Source organism: Manis pentadactyla, chromosome 12 (genome assembly GCF_030020395.1).
Source record: "Manis pentadactyla isolate mManPen7 chromosome 12, mManPen7.hap1, whole genome shotgun sequence".
In the NCBI taxonomy this organism is placed as follows: domain Eukaryota; kingdom Metazoa; phylum Chordata; class Mammalia; order Pholidota; family Manidae; genus Manis; species Manis pentadactyla.
In genome coordinates this window covers 89462328-89477877 of record NC_080030.1, presented here as the reverse complement: position 1 = coordinate 89477877, position 15550 = coordinate 89462328, and the positions used below count along the sequence as shown (strand labels likewise).

The 15550-nt window shown below is 46.5% G+C and overlaps 1 protein-coding gene across 1 annotated transcript in view; it reads left to right on the top strand.

Annotated features, from left to right (window-relative positions):
* The window catches only part of LOC118919343 (kinesin-like protein KIF3A), a 43456-nt gene that overhangs the window by 27558 nt on the left and 348 nt on the right, over positions 1-15550 (top strand). The gene's annotated exons all lie outside the window — the stretch shown is intronic.

Sequence of the window (15550 nt, the reverse complement as noted above, 5' to 3'; positions counted from 1 at the left end):
AGAATATATTTGAAAATGACACATCCGATAAAGGCTTGACGTCCAGAATATATAAGGAGCTCTCACGCCTCAACAAACAAAAAACAAATAACCCAATTAAAAAATGGGCAGAGGAACTGAACAGACAGTTCTCCAAAAAAGAAATACAGATGGCCAACAGACACATGAAAAGATGCTCCACATCGCTAATTATCAGAGAAATGCAAATTAAAACTACAATGAGGTATCACCTCACACCAGTAAGGATGGCTGCCATCCAAAAGACAAACAACAACAAATGTTGGCGAGGCTGTGGAGAAAGGGGAACCCTCCTACACTGCTGGTGGGAATGTAAGTTAGTTCAACCATTGTGGAAAGCAGTATGGAGGTACATCAAAATGCTCAAAACAGACTTACCATTTGACCCAGGAATTGCACTCCTAGGAATTTACCCTAAGAATGCAGCAATCAAGTTTGAGAAAGACAGATGCACCCCTATGTTTATCGCAGCACTATTTACAATAGCCAAGAATTGGAAGCAACCTAAATGTCCATCAATAGATGAATGGATAAAGAAGATGTGGTACATATACACAATGGAATACTACTCAGCTATAAGAAAAGGGCAAATCCAATCATTTGCAGCAACATGGATGGAGCTGGAGGGTATTATGCTCAGTGAAACAAGCCAAGCGGAGAAAGAGAAATACCAAATGATTTCACTTATCTGTGGAATATAAGAACAAAGGAAAAACTGAAGGAACAAAACAGCAGCAGAATCACAGAACTCAAGAATGGACTAACAGGTACCAAAGGGAAAGGGACTGGGGAGGATGGGTGGGTAGGGAGGGATAAGGGGGGGAGAAGTAGGGGGGTATTAAGATTAACATGCATGGGGGGGTAGGAGAAAAGGGAGGGCTGTACAACACAGAGAAGGCAAGTAGTGATTCTACAACATTTTGCTATGCTGATGGACAGTGACTGTAAAGGGGTTTATAGGGGAGACCTGGTATAGGGGAGAGCCTAGTAAACATAATATTCGTCATGTAAGTGTAGATTAGTGATAGCAAAAAAAAAAAAAAAAAGGGCAGTTCCTGTGTGGTAACCTCCAACGAGTTCTACACAAGGGTATAAAGGGCATATAAAAGTGTAGGCAAAGGGTCTGTTTGTGTTTATACAGAGGATCAAAGCCTAATTGGGCTACCCCGAAAATGAACTAAGATACGATATGAAAAAGAACTTCCAACATCTGCACTCTCTGGAGGACTCATGCCAGAAGATGATCATCAAAAAACCCCAACAAAGATCCACGCACTGCTACAGCTGTAGATGCACTCATCCCACCAGTTCCTGGACTTGCCATGGGAATGAGGAAGGAGATATCTAAGCTGGCCTGTGCATACAGTAAAACAACAAAATTGGACTGGATCTATACTGTTGGAACTCAACCAAGAATTTGGAGAAGTACAAATTGTAGCGCTCCAAAGTCTTACAACTAAAAACTATTTACTGTTAAAAGAACATATGGCATGTGAACAGTCCCCAGGAATGGGTTGTTTTAATTTGTCTGATTTCTCTCAGACTGTTCTAGTTCAGTTGGACAATATCCACAATATCATAGATAAGTTTTCACAAATGCCTAAGGTGCCTAACTGGTTTTCTTGGTTTCACTGCAGATGGCTGGTAATTACAGATATGCTTTGGTTATGTAACTATACTCCTATTATGTTAATGTGTGTGTGCAATTTAAGTAGTAGCTTAAAACCTATACATGCTGAAGTTACTCTACAAGAAGATATATCAAAGAAATAATCAATCTTCCCATGTTTTCTTCCACCTGCTACTTCTATAGCTTTTCTTCTTCCTTCCTAATTACAACCCTTAAATAGAATTCGTGCCTCATATCAAATTTACCGAGTATCATAATTCTTCCAAGTGGTAAAGATACCTCAAGACAAATGCTGGGCATAGAAGCCACAGGGCATAAATATGCAAAGAAGTAAAAAGCTAACTTTTTCAAACAATAAGGCTTCTCTCTCACTTACCAACTTCACATTTCCCTGTATGGCCCCGGAAGATGACTGGTTAGCCAGAGACGGGTAAGATTCCTCAAGGGAGGAACAACCTAAGACAGGCACAGTCGCAGGGGGGCCATCAGGTGAGAAATTGGGGATCAACAGAGGTGAGGCTTAGAACCTCACCCCCCCGCTCTGAGAGAAATCTTCTGCATACGTGGATGTTTTATTGCCCTGGTCTAGCTTGGATTAACACATAGTCTACAGGCACACACCTGATCATCTACATGTGCTCTCTTACAACACTAAACTATGTTTTCTACCTTTATCTTGTATCTACCTACCACTTCAGCATTTTATTAAAAATAATAATAATAAAGAGAGAAATGTGGTATCCACATATAAATCAAGTATAAAAACCAAATGAGTATTCATATTTGAACTGACTGTTTATAGTTCATAATGCATGAGCAAAACCGAAAGTTTCTGTGATGACTGCCCTTGTACTGTTCACTATGTAACTTATTCATTATGTAAGAATTTGTTCTACATGTAAGAACTTGTTTGTTATGCCTCAGAAGATTGGAGACTGACAAAAATTAGGCTTGGGGTGGAATAATGATTGTGCCTTGAGAATTGACTCCCCTATACAGAATTTTATTGTCGTTAACAACCATTTGATCAATAAATATGAGAGATGCCCTCACAAAAAAAAAAAAAAAAAAAAAAAAAAAAGGACAGACTTCCAATGGTAAAATAAATTAGTAACCGGGATGTAATGTAGAGCATAAGGAATATAGTCAAGATATTGTAACAGCTTGGTAGGGTGATAGCTGGAACCTAGAATTATGTATATAAATGTTCTACCACTGTGTTGTACACTTGAAACTCATGTAATGTAATACTGTGTGTCAACTACCCTTCAATAAAAAATAATTATTAATATAAAAAAAAAAAAATCAAATGAATATTCATATTTGAACTGACTGTGTATAGTTCATAAGGCATTAACAAAACCGAAAGCTTCTGTGATGACTGCCCTTGCACTGTTCACCATGTAACTTATTCACTCTGTAAGAATTTGTACTCCATGTAAGAACTTGTTCGTTATGCATCAGAAGATTGGAGACTGACGAAAATTGGGCTTGGGGTGGATTAATGATTGTGCATTGAGTATTGACCCCCCTATACAGAGATTTGTTGTGGTTAACAACTATTTGATCAATAAATATGAGAGATGCCCTCACAATATATATATATATATATATATATATATATATATATATATATATATATATATATATATATAAACACACTTCCAATTGTAAAATAAATAAGTAACCGGGATGTAATGTATAGCATAAGGAATATAGTCAAGATATTGTAACAACTTGGTATGGTGATACCTGATACCTAGAAATATCATGTATATAAATGTTGAGTCGCTGTGTTGTACACCTGAAACTAATGTAATGCAATGCTGTTGTCAACTACCCTTCAATAAAAAAATAAATAAATAAAAAATAAAAAATAAAAAATAAAAAATAAATAAATAAAAAATAAAAAATAAAAAAAATAAAAAAAAATAGTTGTCAAATTCCATACTTAAGAAAAGTATGTATTTCATCAGAGAAGAATTAGGATTCTAAGGAAGAGATCATGAAAAATGACAGAAAAGAGGTATACAAAAGCAAAGGAAGAAATGATGAAGAAACATAATTTTGTGCAAAGACACATGAGAAGAAAAGCCATTGATATATTAATTTGCTCTCTCAGCTAAAAGTATTTTTCCCTCCTCTATTTTAGGCAGGTAGCCAAAACTTTGGTTTCATGTGCCAAAAGAGTTTTGAATTTGTTTCTAGGAAACAATCTTATCTCAGACTTTTTAAAAAAGCTAAGCCTTCTCTGAGAGGGAGACATGAACACTAATGCTTTAAATGAATGAGGAAGTATTAGGCAAACCAGAGGACTGGAAAAGATTCTCCAAGACAAAGGGAAAGGTCAAGGTTCAGTGGGATTAAACATGAAGAAAGCCAGCCCCAAATGGATGAATGACTGCATGTTAAATAATTCCAATGGGATGCCAACACAATTAAATAGAACAAAGCACTGCAAAGTGGAGAGTAACGGTATAGTTCTTTTCAAGAAATTTATGGTCACTGTGAAAGGCCCCTGAATCATCTCAAAGAATACCCAACTTAAACTAGAGGGCCACCTTCAGAAAAGCTGCAAGTGACAGAGGAAATCCTAGTGACGCTGGCAACCACATGGATTCACAAACTAGTCCCCCCAACCAAGTGTTCTGAGAAGTTGACATTTTTGTACAAACTAAAGAATGGGGAAGAAGATCCCAGAGGTGAGAGCCATGTTACAGGTGGAGGCCTAAAGCAGATTTGAGTCTTACAGAAATGAAAGAATGTGACACACTTTTCATGCAAATATTTTAGAATAAAATTCATAACCATTACAGACATTTAGATAAAAGAAGTTAAAAGAGTCCCATATGGATACAGCACAGGAGATGACAGAGTTTTGAAAGAATCAACAATAAAAGGCAAAAGTTAATATCCCAGCAGCAATGAAGAGTTGAAGAAAGAATAGCAAATAGAAAGAAAATAAATATCTATTAGGCTCCCCAGAGGAACAGAACCAATAGGATATCTATCTATCTATCTATCTATATATATAAATCCATATATGTATAGATCTAGATCTAGATGTATCTAGTTATAGTTAGATATCTACATAAATTGATATCTATACTGAGAGAGAGAAGGAGATTTATTTTAAGGAATTGGAAGGAATTATGGAGGCTTGGAAAATCCAAAGTCTGCAGGGTAGGCCAGCAGACTGGAGACCCAGAGGAGTTGCAGTTCTGTCCCAAAGTCAGTCTGCGGGAAGAACTAATTCTTGCTGAAGAGAGGTCAATCTTTGTTCTATTAAGACATTCAGCTGATTGGATGAGACCTATCCACATCATGGAGTGTAATCTACATTACTCAAAATTCACCAATTTAAATACTAATCTCATCCAAAAAACACTTTCACAGAAACATCCAGAAAAATATTTGGCCAAATAGTCTGGACGCTGTGGCCCAGCTAAGTTGACACATAAAATAAACCATTACATCAAAAAGCACTGACTGCCAGGGCAACCTCCATTTTTCTGTGTAAGAGACCTTCAGCTGTAAATACTTATGCATCCATTTTAGAGATCAGTTAAAGAGATATAAAACAGAAAAAAAAGATGGTATTAAAAATACTTCAAAGCAAGAGATACATCTATATGTAAGGGTCTAGTGCAAAAACTTTTAAGGCTGAAAAATGAAAAACTCTTTCAAATAGTGGAAACACTTGAAGGCTGATTTTAAAAGACTGTACCTTATAAGCAGTTTGTGTGAAGCCGTTCTGCTAGGGAGAAAGACAGACATGAGCAGGATGAAAAGATGGTGGGGCCAACGAAGAACTCAGGGAGTTAATCAGATAAAGCCGGAGAGCCAGAGATAACTCCGGAGAGTTAATTAAATAAAGCCACAGGGACCCTGAGTGACTTGAAGGGCATATACACTCCCTGGATAGAAAACCTGAGAGTACAGACACTCTGCAGATGACAAAAACTCCCCAGATAAACAATGTTAGAGCACAGCTCAAGTCTTCAGTCCCTCAATCAGATCAAGCCCCAAAGGCAAAGAATGTCAATCAATCAATCAAGGACTACTTTGCCCTACCAAAAACCCCATAAAAGAAGTGAAGGGCCCCCACCCGTAAGATGATGAACTTTCTGCTTCTCTTCCGGGTCTTCAGTTCCCGCCGGTGCCACCCGAGGCCCAATTACCTCTCGCCCCCCCCAATCCCAGCACCTAGCCAATAGCCACCAGTCCCACTGAAGTGACACCTCAATCAGCTTATGTCCCTCCCTATATAACTTAGTACTTTTCCCCAATAAAGTGGAATTCTCCGGTGAATTGCTGCTGTGTATCACTCCTTCCTTTCATTGGTGCTGAAACCCAGGAGACGGGACACCCCAACTGGGCCCCGTCTTCCCCCGACATCAGCAGCAGCTCGCCCTCGTCCTCTTTTTCTGGCGCTGGCTCCTCACACTCACTGCTCCTCTTTGGCCTTTGGGTAAGTTTTCCCCCGGAGCGGGCCCTCTTCCCGGAGCTATCGCAGCGCCATTGACCATGATCGTCTGGCAAAGCCCTGACTCTCGGGGACGAGGAGGGCACTCTCCCCGCCTCAGGCCTTCACGGCTGCAGCGGACCCTCAGGCCCCTCCTCCAACAGCCATAAACGAGGTGACTCCTTTGCGGATGAGAACGCTCCCTTTTTCCCCCCCTTCTACTTCCGTTCCTTCCGCTGAAAATTCCTAGTACTAGGTTCCTTGTGACTCCAGCACTCTGCCTTCTTAGATAGGTCTGGGTGACGACCCACACTTCCTAAGAAATTCCGACTCGTATACAAGTTTCCGCAGACCACCAAGGATCATCGGGGACGCCCTTTGTCTCCTTGCGGTCTGCTCCCAGTCCCAGGATCTCCGTTTGTCTTCCCCTGTTTGTCTCCTTCTCTGTCCTTTAGCCATGGGAGCCTCCTCATCCCTTCCTGAAAGTTCACCTCTTGAATGCCTGCTCAAGCATCTAGCCACCCTCTCCCTGACGCCTGATATAAAACCAAAACTTCTCCGTAAATACTGCTCCCAAGATTGGCCAACATACCCCCTAGACAATCACAACCAATGGCCCACAGGGGGAACTCTTGATCCTAACATCACTCGCAATCTTTTTAACTACTGCCAGTGCCTGAAAAAATGGAAGGAGATTCCCTATATCAAGGCCTTTTGCCTCCTAGCCCAAAATCCCGGCCTCTGCACCACCTGTTCCCCGCCCCAAGTTCTCCTAGCCTGCAGGCCGCCTCCCTCCCCTCCACACACTCCCAGTCCCTCTTCGATTGCCTTTGACTCAGCCGACGAACCTCCGCCATACAGGCTTCCTCCTTCAGCCCCTCCCCCTCCTACAACCCCTCTGCCCTCTTCCACCGTCGCCGCCTACCCCCCCCCCGCCGCAGAGGCCTCCTACCCACTCCCTTCCCCTTCTTCTCCTACAACAGCCCTTCCCCCTTCCTCCCCCACCATCTCCTCCCCCATCTCACCTCCTCCGCCTTCGCCCCCTCACCTGCCCCTCCCCCGCGGATTGAGCCTGAGCCTTTCAGCCCCCCCTTTAACTAGGTCCCGGGGGCCTCCTCCGTCTTTGCCCTCATCACCTGTTTCTCCCCCACAGACTGAGCCGGAACCCTTCAGTCCCCCTCAGACGTGATCCCGGGGGCCTCCCCAAATTATTGCCCCCCTCTGAGAGGTGGCGGGACCCGAAGGCATCGTGGGAGTTCACGTACCTTTCCCCTTAGGGGATTTAGCCCAACTTGAAAAACGCCTTGGTTCCTTTTCCACTGATCCCACGACATGTATCAGGGAGTTTCAGTGGACCCTCCAGTCTTACAGCCTCACACATCATGACATTTTCATGCTCCTGGCCAATACCCTCCTTCCTGAAGAGAGTAGACGAGTTTGGTACTTCGCCCAAACACATGCTACCGAAACCCACAGGACTGACCCCACCTATCCCACTGGCCCCACCGCTGTCTCTGAACAAGACCCTCACTGGGATTATAACATCGCTGTAGGTCTCTGCTCTCGGGATATTTTCGCCTCCTGCTTAATAGCAGGTCTGAAAAAGGCAGCTCGTAAAATAGTCAATTTTCAAAAGCTCCAGGACATAATTCAAAAAAAGGAAGAAACTCCCTCCGAATTCCTAGATAGGTTCACCCAAGCCCCATTACAGTATACCAGCCTAGACCCAGAAACGCCAGACGGAAGACATGTCCTTATGACATAATTCCTGGCTCAAAGCTATCCCGACATTAAAGCTAAACTCAAAAAGTTAGATCAGGGCCCCGCTACCCCGCAGACTGAGATCCTGACAGTGGCCTTTAAACTCTTCCATAACTGCGAGGAGGAGAAAGAATGCCATAAACAAAAGGCTGATCAGGCCAACTTTCAGATGTTGGCCCAGCTGATAAAACCACAACCTGGGCACCCCTCCACAAACAAGCCCCCCCCAGGAGCTTGTTTCAAGTGCGGAAAAGGACATTGGTCAAGGGTGTGCCCCTCCCCCAGACCTCCTACCACCCCATGCCCCATATGCCACAAAAAGGACCACTGGGGATCTGATTGCCCAACCACCCGAAGGGGAGACTGGATGAACAACCCCCATCCTAAACCCCGCCGTAGTGGGACTGGCAGAGGAAGATTGACGGGGCCCGGGGGCTTCTCGTCCGACCATTTCCATCACCAAACAGGAGCCCAGGGTTACTTTAATAGTAGACGGTCGCCCCATCTCCTTCCTCCTAGATACAGGAGCCACCTTCTCGGTCTTGCGAGAATACTGGGGCCCTACCATGCCAGCCATTACTCCTATAGTCGGGGTAGGAGGAAAACAGATCTTCCCATTGAAAACCCCTCCCCTTTTATGCATAATCCAGGACAATCCCATACCTTTTTCCCACTCCTTCCTGGTTATGCCCCAGTGTCCCATCCCCTTACTAGGACGGGACATCCTTTCTCTCCTCCATGTTTCCATAACTGTATCCACTCCCACAGCCCCCAGTACCCCCTTTCTGATGGCCCTCATGGCCGATGACCCCCCTCTATCCAATGAAAGCTCCAGTTTTGCCCTCATACACCCTGTAGATCCCAAGGTATGGAACATTACAAGTCCCTCCATGGCTCTATGTCCTCCTGCCTCTATTAAATTACAGGACCCCTCACAGTATATCTGTCAGGCCCAATACCCCCTAACCACTTAGGCCCTCATAGGCCTCCAACCCATCATTCAGGACCTTTTAAACAAAAATTACCTCAGACCCACTCACTCTCTGTTTAATACCCCCATATTAGCTGTTAAAAAAAACCAACGGATCTTTCTGCCTAGTCCAAGATCTCCGCCTCATTAACATGGCCATCGTCCCTATCCATCCCTTAGTTCCAAATCCATACACCCTTTTATCGCGGATGCCTGCCTCGGCCTCCCACTTCTCAGTCCTAGATCTCAAGGACGCATTTTTTTTCTATCCCTCTGGACCCCTCCTCCCAAGATTTTTTCACCTTCACCTGGACGGACCCATACACAAGACATTCTGAACAACTCACTTGGACAGTTTTGCCACAAGGCTTCCGAGATAGTCCCCATATTTTTGGACAGGTCCTAGCTCAGGACCTCAAACAGTTTCATCATGATCACTCCAAGTCCACCTTACTACAATACGTGGACGATCTTCTACTCTGCAGTCCCTCATGGGAACAGTCTCAACTTGACACTGCCTCCCTACTTAACCTTCTAGCTTCCAGAGGTTACCAGGTATCCCCCGTCAAGGCTCAAATCTCTTCCCCTTCTGACACTTACCTTGGATTCCTTCTATCTCAACAAAGAAAGTCCATTACCTTGAACAGAAAACGACTCCTCTCTGACCTGCCTGTTCCCAAAACCAAGACAGAAATCCTTTCCTTTCTAGGCCTGGCTGGGTATTTTAGAGCGTGGATCCCTAACTTCTCCATGTTGGCAAGACCCCTATACGACCTCAGCAAGGGCCCCCCTGAAGAACCATTATCCTCCTCACCCCAACACTCCTTCATTAAGCTCTGTCAAGCCCTTGTGGAAGCCCCAGCTCTCCATCTTCCTGATTTGTGGAAGCCCTTCTTATTATACATTCATGAGAAGTCCAGTCAAGCTCTAGGAGTCCTAGGCCAATATTATGGCCCATCCTTTGCCCCAGTAGCTTATCTTTCCAAGCAATTAGACCCCACAGTTTGGGGATGGGCCCCCTGCCTACGGGCATTAGCCACTGGACAGCTCTTGCAGAAGGAAGCTCATAAACTGACATTCAGGGCGCCCCTTACCATTCTGTCCCCACATCACCTAAAAGACCTCTTAACCTACAAAAGTTTACAGACTCTCCCTCCCTCTAGACTCCTGACCTTACTGTCCTCTTTCCTCCAAAATCCAGACATTTCTTTCCTCCCCTGCCAGCCCCTGAATCCGGCCACTCTTCCTCCTCTACCCTACTCTCCTCATACTCCCTCTCATGATTGCCTGGAAGCCCTTCACAACTTCCTTCCGTGCCACTCCACGATCTCCGAGGGAGCCCTCTCACACTCCGACCTCATCTGGTTTACTGATGGGTCCTCCTTTAAACATGAGGGCACCCACTATGCAGGATACACAGTAGTCTCCCTCGAAGACGTCATCGAAGCACAAGCCCTACCCCCCGGTACAACCAGTCAACAGGCTGAACTCATTGCGGCCACCAGAGCTTGCACTCTAGCCCAAGACATGTCTCTCACACTGTACACTGACTCCAAATACGTATTCCACATTCTCTCATCCCATGTGGCAGTATGGAAAGAATGAGGCCTCCTCACCACAAAAGGAAATTCCATCACTAATTCAGCCTTAATTACCAAACTTATAGAGGCTTCACAACTCCCACACCGACTGGGCATAGTCCACTACAAAAAACATCAAAAGGATGACTCCCCCATTACAAAGGGTAACAACAAAGCTGACAGAGTAGCCCGGTCGGTTGCCCTATCAGAAGACTCACCAGACAACGATCCGTCTGCCCTTGCGGTTTTAGCCTTGTCACAAGACACCCTCTGTTCCCAGGACAAAGAGTCCCTCTTCCACTTCTTACATGATCTGTTCCATCCTAGCCCCCAATCCTTGATCCATTTTTTACAATCCTTTTTCTCTCTCTCTCTCCTGAAGACAAAACCCTACTTAACCAAATCACCCGCAGGTGCACTATATGCCAACGCACCAACCTTAATACCCCCCTGAAGGCCCAACCCTTCTCGGCTCATCAAGCAAGGGGTAATGTCCCCGCCGCAGATTGGCAAATAGACTTCACTAACATGCCCCCCGTACGGCGTACCAGATACCTACTCGTGTTGGTAGATACATTTTCAGGATGGGTTGAAGCTTTCCCCACCACTAACAAACAAGCGTCCGCAGTTGCCTCCATCCTCCTCACCCAGATCTCTCCTAGGTTCGGGATGCCCACCTCCCTCCAATCAGATAACGGCCCTGAGTTCACTGCCCAAATCATTCAGAACCTCTCCAAGTCGCTCTCACTCCCCTGGCAACTACACTGTCCTTATCGACCACAGGCTTCAGGAAAAGTAGAAAGAGCCAATAGGACTCTAAAAGACATCCTGACCAAACTATCTCTAGAACTACACCTTGACTGGGTTCGCTTACTTCCCTTAGCCCTACTCCGCATTCGGGCCCTCCCCAAAAAACCTTCCTTCTTGTCACCCTTTGAGATCATGTACGGCCACCCAATTTTACCCCCAGGGCTCCCTCCCCACAAAGGACCAATTCCTCCCAACATGGCCCTTCCGCTACTCTCTCTCCTCCGCACCGAATTATGGAAATATCAGGATTGGCTCCTCCTGGATCCATCCGCCTCCCAAAACCCTCCTGTCCTATGACCCGGTCAACTAGTGTTTTATAAGCCTCCAGAAAATAAGCCCCCTCTCACCCCAAAATGGGAAGGCCCACACCCAGTCATTCTCTGCACCCCCTCGGCCGCTAAGCTCTCACTGCCTGATAACTCTGCCACCCCTTGGATTCATATCTCCAGGATGAAACCAAGCACCCAGGACCCACCTCCTCTGGACACCCAAGACCCAACCCAGAGTCCTTCGGATACAGCCCAAGATGCTGTCTACTCTTCCACGCTTCATCCCTCTGATCCCTTGAAACTCTGCAGCTCCCGTTCACCCCCTTTGCCATCCATACCCGAATCATGACCTTTTCTTCCTTTACTGCTCTCTCACTCTCGTTCCTCATTTCTATTGTCTTCCCCGTCACCTCAGCCTCCTTTGTATGGCGATTGAAGGTCAGACAGACTTACACACAGCATCCAACAAAAACCACTGCCCTCATTACCACATGAGACTGCCCTCTAAAAGGCTGCTCTGAGCCTTTGTACCTTCACTTTCCTCCCTCCACCGAAGTGTTCACTAGCAGCCCCCTTTTCACTCCCTACCTCTGCTTCCTCTATGACCAAAAACAAGCCTCATGCAGGCAGTGGCCAGACACCTATGGGGGATGTCCCTACTGGTCTTGCACCATTCACTACATGGGTGACTCTCAATACCCACAGTATTACTCCTCCAACTGTTTCATAAAATATCCCAAAAGCTCATTCTCCTTATCAATCCCTGATCCCTGGGACCCTTGATGGGCCGCCGGAGTCACAGCCTCAATTTACTACAGGGGGTCCTCGACCCCCCCACGGTACCCTTCATATCTCTCGAGAGTATGTTCCTTCTCATTCCCAGATCTCTCAAGTTGCATCAGATATCGGACATTCCGAAAAAGTCATTATTCAAACATTTGATGGCACCTCTTCATCTTCCTATCCCCGCCCCTCTTCTAATTTCTCCTACTCTTGGTTACAGCTCATTCAAGACACCACCATCTTTCTCAACCACACCCTCAACACCGCCAATTGTTTCTTGTGCGCATCACTACAGCGTCTACTGCTGGCCGCCGTGCCCCTTAATATTTCCAACTACTCCTTCCATGCAGAAGGACAACCCCTCCACCCCCTGGCAGATATACCCCTATGGGAACCAGAATACACAGATAATCTCACCATCCACCACTGTGTAGGCCCAACTCCACCCCCCTCCAGCGCACTTCACTGCCTCTCTATCTACAACCCCACCTCCGACTCTAAAACTTTTACACAACCAGGTCACTTCTTTTGGTGCAATGGCAGTCTTTTCAACTCACTGCCTCCCAACTCCGATATACCCTGCATTCTCGTCACCCTAATCCCACAGCTTACACTTTACAGCATGGCAGAATTTCTTGAGCTCCAACCTCCCTTGCCCTCGCGCACAAAAAGGGCTGCTTTCCTTCCCATCATGGTCGGTATCTCTTTGACCACCTCAGCCATTGGGGCAGGGTTTCGGGAGGGGCCTTGGGTCACTCTCTGTGGGCAATTAAAGATCTCGCCAAACTTGAGGGAGCCCTGACATCCACTGCCAATTCCCTGGCCTCTCTCCAAAGATAGGTCACTTCGCTAGCCAAAGTCACCCTTCAAAACCGACGGGCCTTAGATCTGCTTACAGCCGAGAAGGGCGGCACCTGCGTCTTCCTTTGGGAAGAGTGCTGCTATTACATCAATGAATCCGGCATTGTAGAAACTGACATTACCAAACTCACCGATCTTGCCTCCAGCCTCCACTCTGCTTCCAATTCCAACCCATTCTCTTCAATACTAACAAACCCCCTCCTTACCTGGCTCTGGCCCATTGCAGGACCTATAATAATCATTCTTCTTGCCTGTCTCTTCTTACCCTGTATAATAAAGTTCATCAAATCCCAAGTCGGAAAAATCTCTAATCAAACTCTCAACCAGCTTTTACTCAGAAACTATCAGCTTCTGGCCACAGAAGATCCCTCACCCTCACGTGACCTCCCCACCATACGCTGAGATGGACCCCTCTCTCTGCTGGAAATTGTTCCTGGAGACAATGGCCACAGACGCCTGGCTCCTGACACCCATATCCTCTTGGCACCATTGGAATCAACAGGTCCTCGACCTATGGTTACAGGGAACCTTCATTGATTTCCAACCTGAAGAAGTCCACATCTACTCGTCCTTACTGTGGGGAGTCCTATCAACCCTTTCCTCCTGGTCCTCAAGCCCTCACTCCCTTCACCACCCCCGTTCAGCAGGAAGCAGAGAGAAAGCAACGTCCACAACCCCATAGAGGAGAAAGGGGGGAATGAAGGGCCCCCACCCATAAGATGGCGAACTTCCTGCTTCTCTTCCAGGTCTTCGGTTCCCGCCGGCACCAATTCCAGCACCTGGCCAATAGCCACCAGTCCCGTTGAAGTGACACCTCAATCAGCTTATGTCCCTCCCTATATAACCTAGTACTTTTCCCCAATAAAGTGGAACTCTCTGGTGAATTGCTGCTGTGTGTTGCTCCTTCCTTTCAAGAAGCCTCACAGTAAGCAGCCTGCCTTTGTCTACCTTGACTCAGGCCTGTTCCTCCCTTGCAGTGTATTCAAATAAAACTTTCATTCTGCTTCACTGCTGTGTCTCTGTCTTTCAATTCTCTGTTGCAACAGGGACAAGAACCGAGGAGAATGAACTCAACCCATAAAAATTCTATTTTTTCCTAGAACCGAGGACAGTGAGTGCATGATAAATAGCAGAATTTCCAGAATCTCCAGCCTGGCCTTAGCTATTTACATATCAATAAGTGTTTACTACTGCAGCCTCCTGCAGCCTATGGGCAAGGGGTGGAGAGAAAACAGCCATTCTCTCCTCCCCTACATTCCTGGTGCCTAATTGGTCTGGTGTTTGCCAGTCACCAAGGCCCTGCCCATGGAGTTCCTCCCAGAAGTAGAGAGTGCGCCATGGCTGTAGAGGGTGAGCTGTGGCAGGAGATAGACAGAGCCAGGCCTGCCTAGCAAATTTGAGCAAGCTGCGAGCAACTAAAATGTTTTATTCCTTGACTTACTTCAGTTTCATCAGATTGATAGGGGAATTTATTACCGGGAGGAAAACCCCATTCCCTCCAGAGCTACACTTGGTGTAGACTCAGCAGAGATCTAGCAAACCCAATATCTGTCCTTATGGGTGCAATGTTTCAGTGGGATGCCACTGTAGATGGTAGGGATTCACCCAGAGATTCCCCAGTAGGGATCTGGTCTGGAGTATGGTGCCTCCTAGAGGAGTGGGACCCTCCCCAGAATCGGGGAGGAGTGGGAGCACCAGAGGCAGTGGAGTTGGCCCTCCACAAAATACGGCACTCCTTGGGGGAACCGAGTGCCACACGGTGGCAGGATATGTGGGCGAGCTGTTTCTCACAGCCTCGGAAAGGGGTACCACGGAGAGAAAGGCACTTCAGTATCGACTGGAAGAACAGGGAGATGAGTTGTGAGATGCTGTGAAAAAGGAACGAAAGCTATTGAAATTGAGATCGTGCTGCTGAGAGACCTACAAGCAGTGAGGGAGGGGGCAGCAGAAAAATGCACGCTGTGAGAGGCTGTGGGGGATGTGAAGGAAGGGGTGGTGCCTTCAGACCTAGAGATGGTGGAGGAGACCCCAGGGGAGGAGGGGTGGGGGGAAGGAGGGGACGGGGGTGGGGTGGGGAGGGGCTGGGGGTGAGGAGGGGCTGGGGCCAAAGAGGGAGCTGTTGCCAAGGCTGCTTCCTGAGGCACCAGGTCATCCCTTAGTGAAATCCCACCCAGTCGTAGTTAAGAAAATATGGGCACAAGCACCACGGGCTCCTCAGGGACAGGAGCAACCCCTTCCCCAGTTGTGGGGCACTCCGTGCTCCACCCCTATACCCAGGCCAAGCTAGTGGGTTTGAGCACTCAGTTTCCGCAGAAGTCCTCGGAGCCTCTGCCTACATGGCTTTTGGGTCTTTGGGATTTAGGAGAAGAGGGCATTGTTTTCTCTGGGTCAGAATGGGTGAAT